General features: G+C 52.1%; 1 protein-coding gene across 2 annotated transcripts in view; it reads right to left on the bottom strand.

The window, feature by feature from the left end:
• The window catches only part of ck (myosin-VIIa ck), a 220641-nt gene extending 213522 nt beyond the window's left edge, over window positions 1–7119 (bottom strand). Inside the window, exon 1 of one of the 2 annotated variants that reach the window (XM_045738596.2) lies at window positions 7019–7119. The gene's annotated coding sequence lies outside the window, so the exon portion shown is untranslated. Of the gene's footprint in view, window positions 1–6955 lie in introns of both variants that reach the window. The other variant, XM_045738595.2, reaches the window with a different exon arrangement.
• Window positions 7120–12527: the final 5408 nt, after the last annotated feature.

A 12527-nucleotide genomic window follows, 5' to 3' on the forward strand; every position in this document is an offset into this window, starting at 1 on the left:
TACCATACCACACCCCCGGCACTCGTACCATACCACACCCCCGGCACTCGTACCATACCACACCCCCGGCACTCGTACCATACCACACCCCCGGCACTCGTACCATACCACACCCCCGGCACTCGTACCATACCACACCCCCGGCACTCGTACCATACCACACCCCCGGCACTCGTACCATACCACACCCCCGGCACTCGTACCATACCACACCCCCGGCACTCGTACCATACCACACCCCCGGCACTCGTACCATACCACACCCCCGGCACTCGTACCATACCACACCCCCGGCACTCGTACCATACCACACCCCCGGCACTCGTACCATACCACACCCCCGGCACTCGTACCATACCACACCCCCGGCACTCGTACCATACCACACCCCCGGCACTCGTACCATACCACACCCCCGGCACTCGTACCATACCACACCCCCGGCACTCGTACCATACCACACCCCCGGCACTCGTACCATACCACACCCCCGGCACTCGTACCATACCACACCCCCGGCACTCGTACCATACCACACCCCCGGCACCCTTACCATACCACACCCCCGGCACCCTTACCATACCACACCCCCGGCACTCTTACCATACCACACCCCCGGCACCCTTACCATACCACACCCCCGGCACTCGTACCATACCACACCCCCGGCACTCGTACCATACCACACCCCCGGCACTCTTACCATACCACACCCCCGGCACTCGTACCATACCACACCCCCGGCACCCTTACCATACCACACCCCCGGCACCCTTACCATACCACACCCCCGGCACTCTTACCATACCACACCCCCGGCACCCTTACCATACCACACCCCCGGCACCCTTACCATACCACACCCCCGGCACCCTTACCATACCACACCCCCGGCACTCTTACCATACCACACCCCCGGCACTCTTACCATACCACACCCCAACACCACCACCACTCTCTGCTGCTCCACCTACACCACCATCTCTCTCTGCTCCACCACCACCTCTCTCTGCTCCACCTACACCACCACCTCTCTCTGCTCCACCACCTACACCACCACCTCTCTCTGCTCCACCACCTACACCACCACCTCTCTCTGCTCCACCACCTACACCACCACTCTCTGCTCCACCACCTACACCACCACCTCTCTCTGCTCCACCACCTACACCACCACCTCTCCCTGCTCCACCACCTACACCACCACCTCTCTCTGCTCCACCTACACCACCACCTCTCCCTGCTCCACCACCTACACCACCACCTCTCCCTGCTCCACCTACACCACCACCTCTCTCTGCTCCACCACCTACACCACCACCTCTCTCTGCTCCACCACCTACACCACCACCTCTCCCTGCTCCACCACCTACACCACCACCTCTCTCTGCTCCACCACCTACACCACCACCTCTCTCTGCTCCACCACCTACACCACCACCTCTCTCTGCTCCACCACCTACACCACCACCTCTCTCTGCTCCACCACCTACACCACCACCTCTCTCTGCTCCACCACCTACACCACCACCTCTCTCTGCTCCACCACCTACACCACCACCTCTCTCTGCTCCACCACCTACACCACCACCTCTCTCTGCTCCACCACCTACACCACCACCTCTCTCTGCTCCACCACCTACACCACCACCTCTCTCTGCTCCACCACCTACACCACCACCTCTCTCTGCTCCACCACCTACACCACCACCTCTCTCTGCTCCACCACCTACACCACCACCTCTCTCTGCTCCACCACCTACACCACCACCTCTCCCTGCTCTACCACCTACACCACCACCTCTCTCTGCTCCACCACCTACACCACCACCTCTCTCTGCTCCACCACCTACACCACCACCTCTCTCTGCTCCACCACCTACACCACCACCTCTCTCTGCTCCACCACCTACACCACCACCTCACCCTGCTCCACCACCTACACCACCACCTCTCTCTGCTCCACCACCTACACCACCACCTCTCTCTGCTCCACCACCTACACCACCACCTCTCTCTGCTCCACCACCTACACCACCACCTCTCTCTGCTCCACCACCTACACCACCACCTCTCTCTGCTCCACCACCTACACCACCACCTCTCCCTGCTCCACCACCTACACCACCACCTCTCTCTGCTCCACCACCTACACCACCACCTCTCCCTGCTCCACCACCTACACCACCACCACTCCCTGCTCCACCTACACCTCTCCCTGCTCCACCACCTACACCAACACCACTCCCTGCTCCACCTACACCACCACCTCTCTCTGCTCCACCACCCCTCTCTGCTCCAACTACACCAACACCACTCCCTGCTCCACCTACACCAACACCACTCCCTGCTCCACCTACACCAACACCTCTCTCTGCTCCACCTACACCAACACCTCTCTCTGCTCCACCTACACCAACACCTCTCTCTGCTCCACCTACACCAACACCTCTCTCTGCTCCACCTACACCAACACCTCTCTCTGCTCCACCTACACCAACACCTCTCTCTGCTCCACCTACACCACCACCTCTCTCTGCTCCACCTACACCACCACCTCTCTCTGCTCCTCCACCTACACCACCACCTCTCTGCTCCACCACCTACACCACCACCTCTCTCTGCCCCACCACCTACACCACCACCTCTCTCTGCCCCACCACCTACACCACCACCTCTCTCTGCCCCACCACCTACACCACCACCTCTCTCTGCCCCACCACCTACACCACCACCTCTCTCTGCCCCACCACCTACACCACCACCTCTCTCTGCCCCACCACCTACACCACCACCTCTCTCTGCCCCACCACCTACACCACCACCTCTCTCTGCCCCACCACCTACACCACCACCTCTCTCTGCCCCACCACCTACACCACCACCTCTCTCTGCCCCACCACCTACACCACCACCTCTCTCTGCCCCACCACCTACACCACCACCTCTCTCTGCCCCACCACCTACACCACCACCTCTCTCTGCCCCACCACCTACACCACCACCTCTCTCTGCTCCACCACCTACACCACCACCACTCCCTGCTCCACCTACACCAACACCTCTCTCTGCTCCACCTACACCAACACCTCTCTCTGCTCCACCTACACCAACACCTCTCTCTGCTCCACCTACACCAACACCTCTCTCTGCTCCACCTACACCAACACCTCTCTCTGCTCCACCTACACCAACACCTCTCTCTACTCCACCTACACCACCACCACTCCCTGCTCCACCACCTACACCACCACCTCTCTCTGCTCCACCACCTACACCACCACCTCTCTCTGCTCCACCTACACCACCATCTCTCTCTGCTCCACCAACACCACCATCTCTCTCTGCTCCACCACCTACACCACCACCTCTCTCTGCACCACCACCTACACCAACACCTCTCTCTGCTCCACCTACACCACCACCACTCCCTGCTCCACCACCTACACCACCATCTCTCTCTGCTCCACCACCTACACCACCATCTCTCTCTGCTCCACCACCTACACCACCATCTCTCTCTGCTCCACCACCTACACCACCATCTCTCTCTGCTCCACCACCTACACCACCACCTCTCTCTGCTCCACCACCTACACCACCACCTCTCTCTGCTCCACCACCTACACCAACACCTCTCTCTGCTCCTCCACCTACACCACCACCTCTCTGCTCCACCACCTACACCACCACCTCTCTCTGCTCCACCACCTCTCTCTGCTCCACCACCTACACCACCACCTCTCTCTGCTCCACCACCTACACCACCACCTCTCTCTGCTCCACCACCTACACCACCACCACTCTCTCTGCTCCACCACCTACACCACCACCTCTCTCTGCTCCACCACCTACACCACCACCTCTCTCTGCTCCACCACCTACACCACCACCTCTCTCTGCTCCACCACCTACACCACCACCTCTCTCTGCTCCACCACCTACACCACCACCTCTCCCTGCTCCACCACCTACACCACCACCTCTCTCTGCTCCACCTACACCACCACCTCTCTCTGCTCCACCACCTACACCACCACCTCTCTCTGCTCCACCTACACCACTCCCTGCTCCACCTACACCACCACCTCTCCCTGCTCCACCTACACCAACATCACTCCCTGCTCCACCTACACCTCTCCCTGCTCCACCACCTACACCAACACCACTCCCTGCTCCACCTACACCACCACCTCTCTCTGCTCCACCACCTACACCAACACCTCTCTCTGCTCCACCACCTACACCACCACCTCTCTCTGCTCCACCACCTACACCACCACCTCTCTCTGCTCCACCACCTACACCACCACCTCTCTCTGCTCCACCACCTACACCACCACCTCTCTCTGCTCCACCACCTACACCACCACCTCCCTCTGCTCCACCACCTACACCACCACCTCTCTCTCTGCTCCACCTACACCACCACCTCTCTCTGCTCCACCACCTACACCACCACCTCTCTCTGCTCCACCACCTACACCACCACCTCTCTCTGCTCCACCACCTACACCACCACCTCTCTCTGCTCCACCACCTACACCACCACCTCTCCCTGCTCCACCTACACCTCTCCCTGCTCCACCTACACCACCACCACTCCCTGCTCCACCACCTACACCACCACCTCTCTCTGCTCCACCACCTACACCACCACCTCTCTCTGCTCCACCTACACCACCATCTCTCTCTGCTCCACCAACACCACCATCTCTCTCTGCTCCACCACCTACACCACCACCTCTCTCTGCACCACCACCTACACCAACACCTCTCTCTGCTCCACCTACACCACCACCACTCCCTGCTCCACCACCTACACCACCATCTCTCTCTGCTCCACCACCTACACCACCATCTCTCTCTGCTCCACCACCTACACCACCATCTCTCTCTGCTCCACCACCTACACCACCATCTCTCTCTGCTCCACCACCTACACCACCACCTCTCTCTGCTCCACCACCTACACCACCTCCTCTCTCTGCTCCACCACCTACACCAACACCTCTCTCTGCTCCTCCACCTACACCACCACCTCTCTGCTCCACCTACACCACCACCTCTCTCTGCTCCACCACCTACACCACCACCTCTCTCTGCTCCACCACCTACACCACCACCTCTCTCTGCTCCACCACCTCTCTCTCTGCTCCACCACCTACACCACCACCTCTCTCTGCTCCACCACCTACACCACCACCTCTCTCTGCTCCACCACCTACACCACCACCTCTCTCTGCTCCACCACCTACACCACCACCTCTCTCTGCTCCACCACCTACACCACCACCTCTCTCTGCTCCACCACCTACACCACCACCTCTCCCTGCTCCACCACCTACACCACCACCTCTCTCTGCTCCACCTACACCACCACCTCTCTCTGCTCCACCACCTACACCACCACCTCTCTCTGCTCCACCTACACCACTCCCTGCTCCACCTACACCACCACCTCTCCCTGCTCCACCTACACCAACATCACTCCCTGCTCCACCTACACCTCTCCCTGCTCCACCACCTACACCAACACCACTCCCTGCTCCACCTACACCACCACCTCTCTCTGCTCCACCACCTACACCAACACCTCTCTCTGCTCCACCACCTACACCACCACCTCTCTCTGCTCCACCACCTACACCACCACCTCTCTCTGCTCCACCACCTACACCACCACCTCTCTCTGCTCCACCACCTACACCACCACCTCTCTCTGCTCCACCACCTACACCACCACCTCCCTCTGCTCCACCACCTACACCACCACCTCTCTCTCTGCTCCACCTACACCACCACCTCTCTCTGCTCCACCACCTACACCACCACCTCTCTCTGCTCCACCACCTACACCACCACCTCTCTCTGCTCCACCACCTACACCACCACCTCTCTCTGCTCCACCACCTACACCACCACCTCTCCCTGCTCCACCTACACCTCTCCCTGCTCCACCTACACCACCACCTCTCTCTGCTCCACCACCTACACCACCACCTCTCTCTGCTCCACCACCTACACCAACACCTCTCTCTGCTCCACCACCTACACCACCACCTCTCTCTGCTCCACCACCTACACCACCACCTCTCTCTGCTCCACCTGCTCCACCTACACCACCACCTCTCCCTGCTCCACCTACACCACCACCTCTCCCTGCTCCACCTACACCAACATCACTCCCTGCTCCACCTACACCTCTCCCTGCTCCACCACCTACACCAACACCACTCCCTGCTCCACCTACACCACCACCTCTCTCTGCTCCACCACCTACACCAACACCTCTCTCTGCTCCTCCACCTACACCACCACCTCTCTCTGCTCCACCACCTACACCACCACCTCTCTCTGCTCCACCTACACCACCACCTCTCTCTGCTCCACCTACACCACCACCACTCCCTGCTCCACCTACACCTCTCCCTGCTCCACCACCTACACCAACATCACTCCCTGCTCCACCTACACCACCACCTCTCTCTGCTCCACCTACACCACCACCTCTCCCTGCTCCACCTACACCACCACCTCTCCCTGCTCCTCCACCTACACCAACATCACTCCCTGCTCCACCTACACCACCACCTCTCTCTGCTCCACCTACACCTCTTTCTGCTCCACCTACACCACCACCTCTCCCTGCTCCACCTACACCACCACCACTCCCTGCTCCACCTACACCACCACCACTCCCTGCTCCACCTACACCACCACCACTACCTGCTCCACCACCACTCCCTGCTCCACCACCACCACTCCCTGCTCCACCACCACCCCCACCTGCTCCACCACCACCACTCCCTGCTCCACCACCACCCCCACCTGCTCCACCACCACCTACACCCCCACAGCAGCAGGTGGTGAGAGGGAGGATGATGCCTGCTCCGTCCCCCCCCCCCCCACACACACACACACCATCACCCCGGCGCCGCCACCTTCACCTCACCTGTGACAGGAGGTGTGGAGGCTGGCGGCTATCAAGTGAGCAGCTGCTGTAGCTACAGCATACCTGGAGGAGGTGGGGTCTGCGGCCAGCACGGGCAACATAAGTATCCTGGCGGCACCTGAGTCAGCGTCACACTGGCCGCTGGAGTCACTGACCACCACAACACTCGTGACGTCACCGCCGCCACCAGCGCCATCTGCACCAAACACTTCCCAACCTCCTCCATATTTACGCTCCATATGCAGTGTCTTGGCCAGCTACACATCTCTTTTTTACAGAGATTCGTAGCTGGTATTTATCTGAGGTATTATCCGTTCAAAAACTGGAGATTGTTCAAAGTATTTGTTGGTTAGAGTTGGGAACCCAAGGGATGTCAACGCTAAGTAAGGAAGGGATCCATAACCTTGCCTACACGTCTAATATTGCCAAGATTTAACCACATCTGTTTAATTTAATTATTATAATATTTGTATTACTGTATCTTTATACAAACCGGCTAATACTTTACATATTCTCCCGAGTTGATGCCTTAACGCAAACGTTAAAACCAATTCGCACCCGAGCAACACATGAGCACCACACTAGAAATAATTATAGATTTGATATCCCCAGAGACGAACTGAATCTGTGCAAACACTCCATGCAAATAAAATGGCCCAGTCTTTGGTACTCACTCCCTGACGAATTAAAATGTGCAACTGTTCTAGAGTAAAACCAAAAAGTACGTAATTTCCTCCTCACAGTTTCCTACCTTGTGGCTCAACCTCTCACTGTACCTTGTACTGCCACCTTCCCCAATATTAGTACTGAAGACATTTATCTTTACCAGTAAGTATAATCACCTCTGTCAACTTATGTTGTAGTTATTTGTTGATATATAAAACCTTGTTATAATGTACCTTTTCTTCTTACCTGTTATGTTACATTAAGGACCAGCTGCCAGAAACCCTGTGTGTGTGTGTGTGTGTGTGTGTGTGTGTGTGTGTGTGTGTGTGTGTGTGTGTGTGTGTGTGTAAATATAAGATTGTAAATATTTACCATCTTATGCTATTATAATCCATGTGTGGGCATGTTGGTGGGTATGGATAGGAGCTGCATCGTATGGGCCAATAGGCCTTCAGCATTTCTTGTGCGGCTCATTTGTGTCCACCTTATTCCCATTCATTTGTTACTGTACCTCACCTCACTCCACCATTCTCTCCTGCCTATTTATGTCCAATACTTGACCTGTAAAATCACTCCTTCTGAAGATGTATTAATATACGAAAGTACTTACGGAAATTCCTGTTTCAATTTTCCTCCGTGGTCTGACACTGTCACATTTTTAATCTTGTTTATTTTCGTGATTTACACACAATTTTATATACATATACACATACACACATATACACACATATACACATACACACATTATATATATATATATATATATACATATATATATACACATATATATACACATATATATACACATATATATACACATATATATACACATATATACACATATATATACACATATATATACACACACACATATATATACACACACATACATATATATACACACACATACATATATATATATATAGTATATGTATATATATATTATATGTTCTCTGTAAACTGTAGCATTGCAATAAAATAAAACAAAACATTCAAAAAAATAATAGGAGTGGTAGAGTAAAAGAATAAAGTATTCAGTGAGAATCCACAAGATCTTCTCTGAATGATCTTTGTTTTCTTCTTCGAGGATGTAGGTCCCTGCAATTGCACCAGAGGTGGTACCCATTTATATATATATATATATATATATATATATATTATATATATATATATATATATATATATATAATTATATATAACAAACTTGTCATATAACCTCTTCTTGATCCTACCCAAAGTCGATGGTAAGTTTTCAAGTAGGGGCTGTGGCAAGTAGTAGTGCAAAGAATGAAGGGGATAAACAATACGTAATTACACCTTCACCAATATATTATCACCTTCACCAATATATATATTATATCTCTCAGTATTACTACACATTTACACTGTCGCTTTCACTCAGGACTCTCAATAGATCTGCAGTGTTCATCAAATCCCGTTAAGTCCAGTACGTCCAGGTACACGTCGTCCACAGTGTGGTAGTCACCGGCGAGTTCACCTTCCTCAACATGGGCCAGTCCACACACAGTATCGTCACCATATCCCAATACCCCGCATCCGTTCTCCAGAAACGGACCGGCAGAAGGGTTTCAGCAAGATGCCGACAGGGGTCTCAAGTCACGTACAGGAGTAGCCAACACCCTGGCAGAAGTGTCTAGCAACACACTAGCAGCACTTAAGAGATGCGCTACTGTTGTCTCGTAACTCTTCGTTGCCAAATCCCGGGTACGTTGGTCCATACAACACTGAATCAATCCAGCAGCTAACACACTGCTATAACCGACGGCAGCCACTTTGTCCTCTCACAGGACCAAGTCAAGAGTTTGCGACAGCCCAAGATAAACTGTCGTCCTCAGTGCAATCGCCTCCTTATGTCACCTTTGGGAACATAAAACGTCATTAGCTAGACAGACAGCATACAGCGTGACCTTAGGACAGCACCCTTCCACCGGGGAATTGAAATTGCAAATGCTTTCACAACCTAAATGGCGTTCATATTGTTATGCCACCCACCAGAGGTCATCATCATCGACCTCACCTTCTGACTGAGGTATGAAACAGGAACCTTTCCCCGACGCCATGCCACCGCCAACAGATGGCGTTGTCTGCGATGCGCCCAATACCTGGGAGTTGGAGTGCAGGTTCATAGATGGCGTCGAAATCGCCACTCTATACTCCGGCGATGGTGTTGATATCCTAACAGTTTGGGTTTTCATAGAGTAAGTGAGGAAACCTATACACCACCTTATCGTGATCCCCTCTGGCCCAACACCTCGCCTTCCCCAGGATGCAACCCACAACAATTGCCTTAATCCCGGGAGCCTATTTACTGCAAGGTAAAGAGAGATATCAGGTGAAAGGAAACATTCCCAAAATACCCGTCTTGCCGCGGGAATGAAACCCTTAACCTTCTGGTTGAGACCCTACAGTGCTTCTAGGATGGTCAAGTGAGCGTTAATCCGGCCGCCAAACCCCTGTTTATGATGGAAAAACGGTTTACATACGACCCAACTGATAACGTCTGAACACTTCCGGAACAAATGCCTCGCTGACGACTTTTGTTCGCACCACAATGTTATAATGCATTGTCCTCGCCACAACGCCACGAACAATGCATTGTTCGCACCACAATGTTATAATGCATTGTCCTCGCCACAACGCCACGAACAATGCATTGTTCGCACCACAATGTTATAATGCATTGTCCTCGCCACAACGCCACGAACAATGCATTGTTCGCACCACAATGTTATAATGCATTGTCCTCGCCACAACGCAACGAACCAACCCGTCCTCGACTCAAGTCCATTACATCCAGCAGCCCGTCCTCCAAACAAAGATCCAAAAGTGATTCCATGCACCCGCCAAACCCCCTGTTTATGAATGAAAAGCTGTTTACACACGACTCACAACTGCTGACGTTCGAACATATCCGGAACAAGTGCTTCACTGACGAATTTTGTTCGAATCACAACGCTATAAATGCTTCACCCACGTACTACAAATACAAATAATCGCCAACAGAACCTAAACACCTAACCTAACCTAACCTATGCCTATATATGCACAATATGCTAATATATTATAATATTAATTTATACTTGAGAAAATTCCCGTTTTGAATGAACAGCATGTTAAAATTTATGAATGCGTCTGTGGGGTCGACCGCTGAATGTAATGGACTTGAGTCGAGGACGGGTTGAACTATGAGGATGAAATTGGGTACTTTGCTTTTACTTTTGAATAAAGCATAGGTTGAACATTTTTTTAATTCAAAAGGGAGCGAGTTGCATAGACTGGGCCATTTTATTTGCATCGACTGCAAATTTTAGTAAGATTAGTCTGACTCTGGGGATATGAGGGATGTTTATGTCTGGTGGGGTGGCAGGGGTTCTGTTACATCTGTCAAGGAAGCAACTCGTCCTCGACTCAAGTCCATTACATCCAGCGGTCGACCCCACAGACGCATTCATAAATTTTAACATGCTGTTCATTCAAAACGGGAATTTTCTCAAGTATAAATTAATATTATATTTTATTAGCATATTGTGCATATATAGGCATAGGATAGGTTAGGTTAGGTGTTTAGGTTCTGTTGGCGATTATTTGTATTTGTAGTACGTGGGTGAAGCATTTATAGCGTTGTGGTTCGAACGAAATTCGTCAGTGAAGCACTTGTTCCAGATATGTTCGAACGTCATCAGTTGTGAGTCGTGTGTAAATCGCTTTTCATTCATAAACAGCTGGGGTTTGGCGGGTGCATGGAATCACTTTTGGATCTTTGTTTGGAGGACGGGCTGCACTTTTGAGTGTTTCTTTGGAGGACGGGCTATAGTGGGTGAAGCATTTGCAGCCTTGTGGTTCTAACACAATTCATCAGTGAAGCACTTGTTCCGGAAGTGTTCGGACGTCATCAGTTGTAAGTCGTTTATAAACCGTTTTTCCTTCATAAACAGCTGGGGTTTGGCGGGTGCATCGAATGCACTCTGGGTCTTTGTTTATGAAGACGGTGCATATACACACTGCGCCCTCTCCCACACACATATTGAGTCGTCTGCAACACACACACACACACACACATATTGCCTCCCTGGACTCCCGGGACTCGTAATTCTGTGGCGCGGGTTCGATTCCCGCACCAGGCAGAAACAAATGGGCAAAGTTTCTTTCACCCTGAATGCCCCTGTTACCTAGCAGTAAATAGGTACCTGGGAGTTAGTCAGCTGTCACGAGCTGCTTCCTGGGAGGTGTGTGTGTGGTGTGAAAAAAAAGTAGTTAGTAAACAGTTTTTTTTTTTGCAGGGATATTCCTACATATACAGTATATATATATATATATATATATATATATATATATATATATATATATATATATATATATATATATATATATATATATATATATATAATATATATATATATGCATTAGGCTTATACCTAATGCATATATATATATTTATATGCACTTATACCGAGGTGCCGTAGCTTCTCTCTAGGAGGAACTACTGTCTCTCCCCAGGATGCAACTCCACAACAGTTGGACAACTCCCGGGTACCTGTTTACTTCTAGGTGAACTGGAGCATTAGATGACTGAAGATGTGCCCAACCATTTCTGTCCCGCCGGGGATTCGATGCCGGAATTCCCGGTTGTGTCGTCGAGAACCAAACTGGTAACACTAGTCACAGGAATTACCAGTATTACCTGAACAATGGTAGCAGAAATAACATTACTAACAATAGAATGCCTATTATACCAGTAGTAGCAACGGTTGCCGGACACGCTGTGTGTGTTAGTGGCTGTGTACGAACACCAATGTTGTGTACTCTCACAACCCAATGTTCCCTCTTGTATAGAAATATATATATATACAAATAAATAAAGTAGTACACAGCAGTACAACCAGTT

This window comes from Procambarus clarkii, chromosome 43 (genome assembly GCF_040958095.1).
Source record: "Procambarus clarkii isolate CNS0578487 chromosome 43, FALCON_Pclarkii_2.0, whole genome shotgun sequence".
NCBI lineage: Eukaryota > Metazoa > Arthropoda > Malacostraca > Decapoda > Cambaridae > Procambarus > Procambarus clarkii.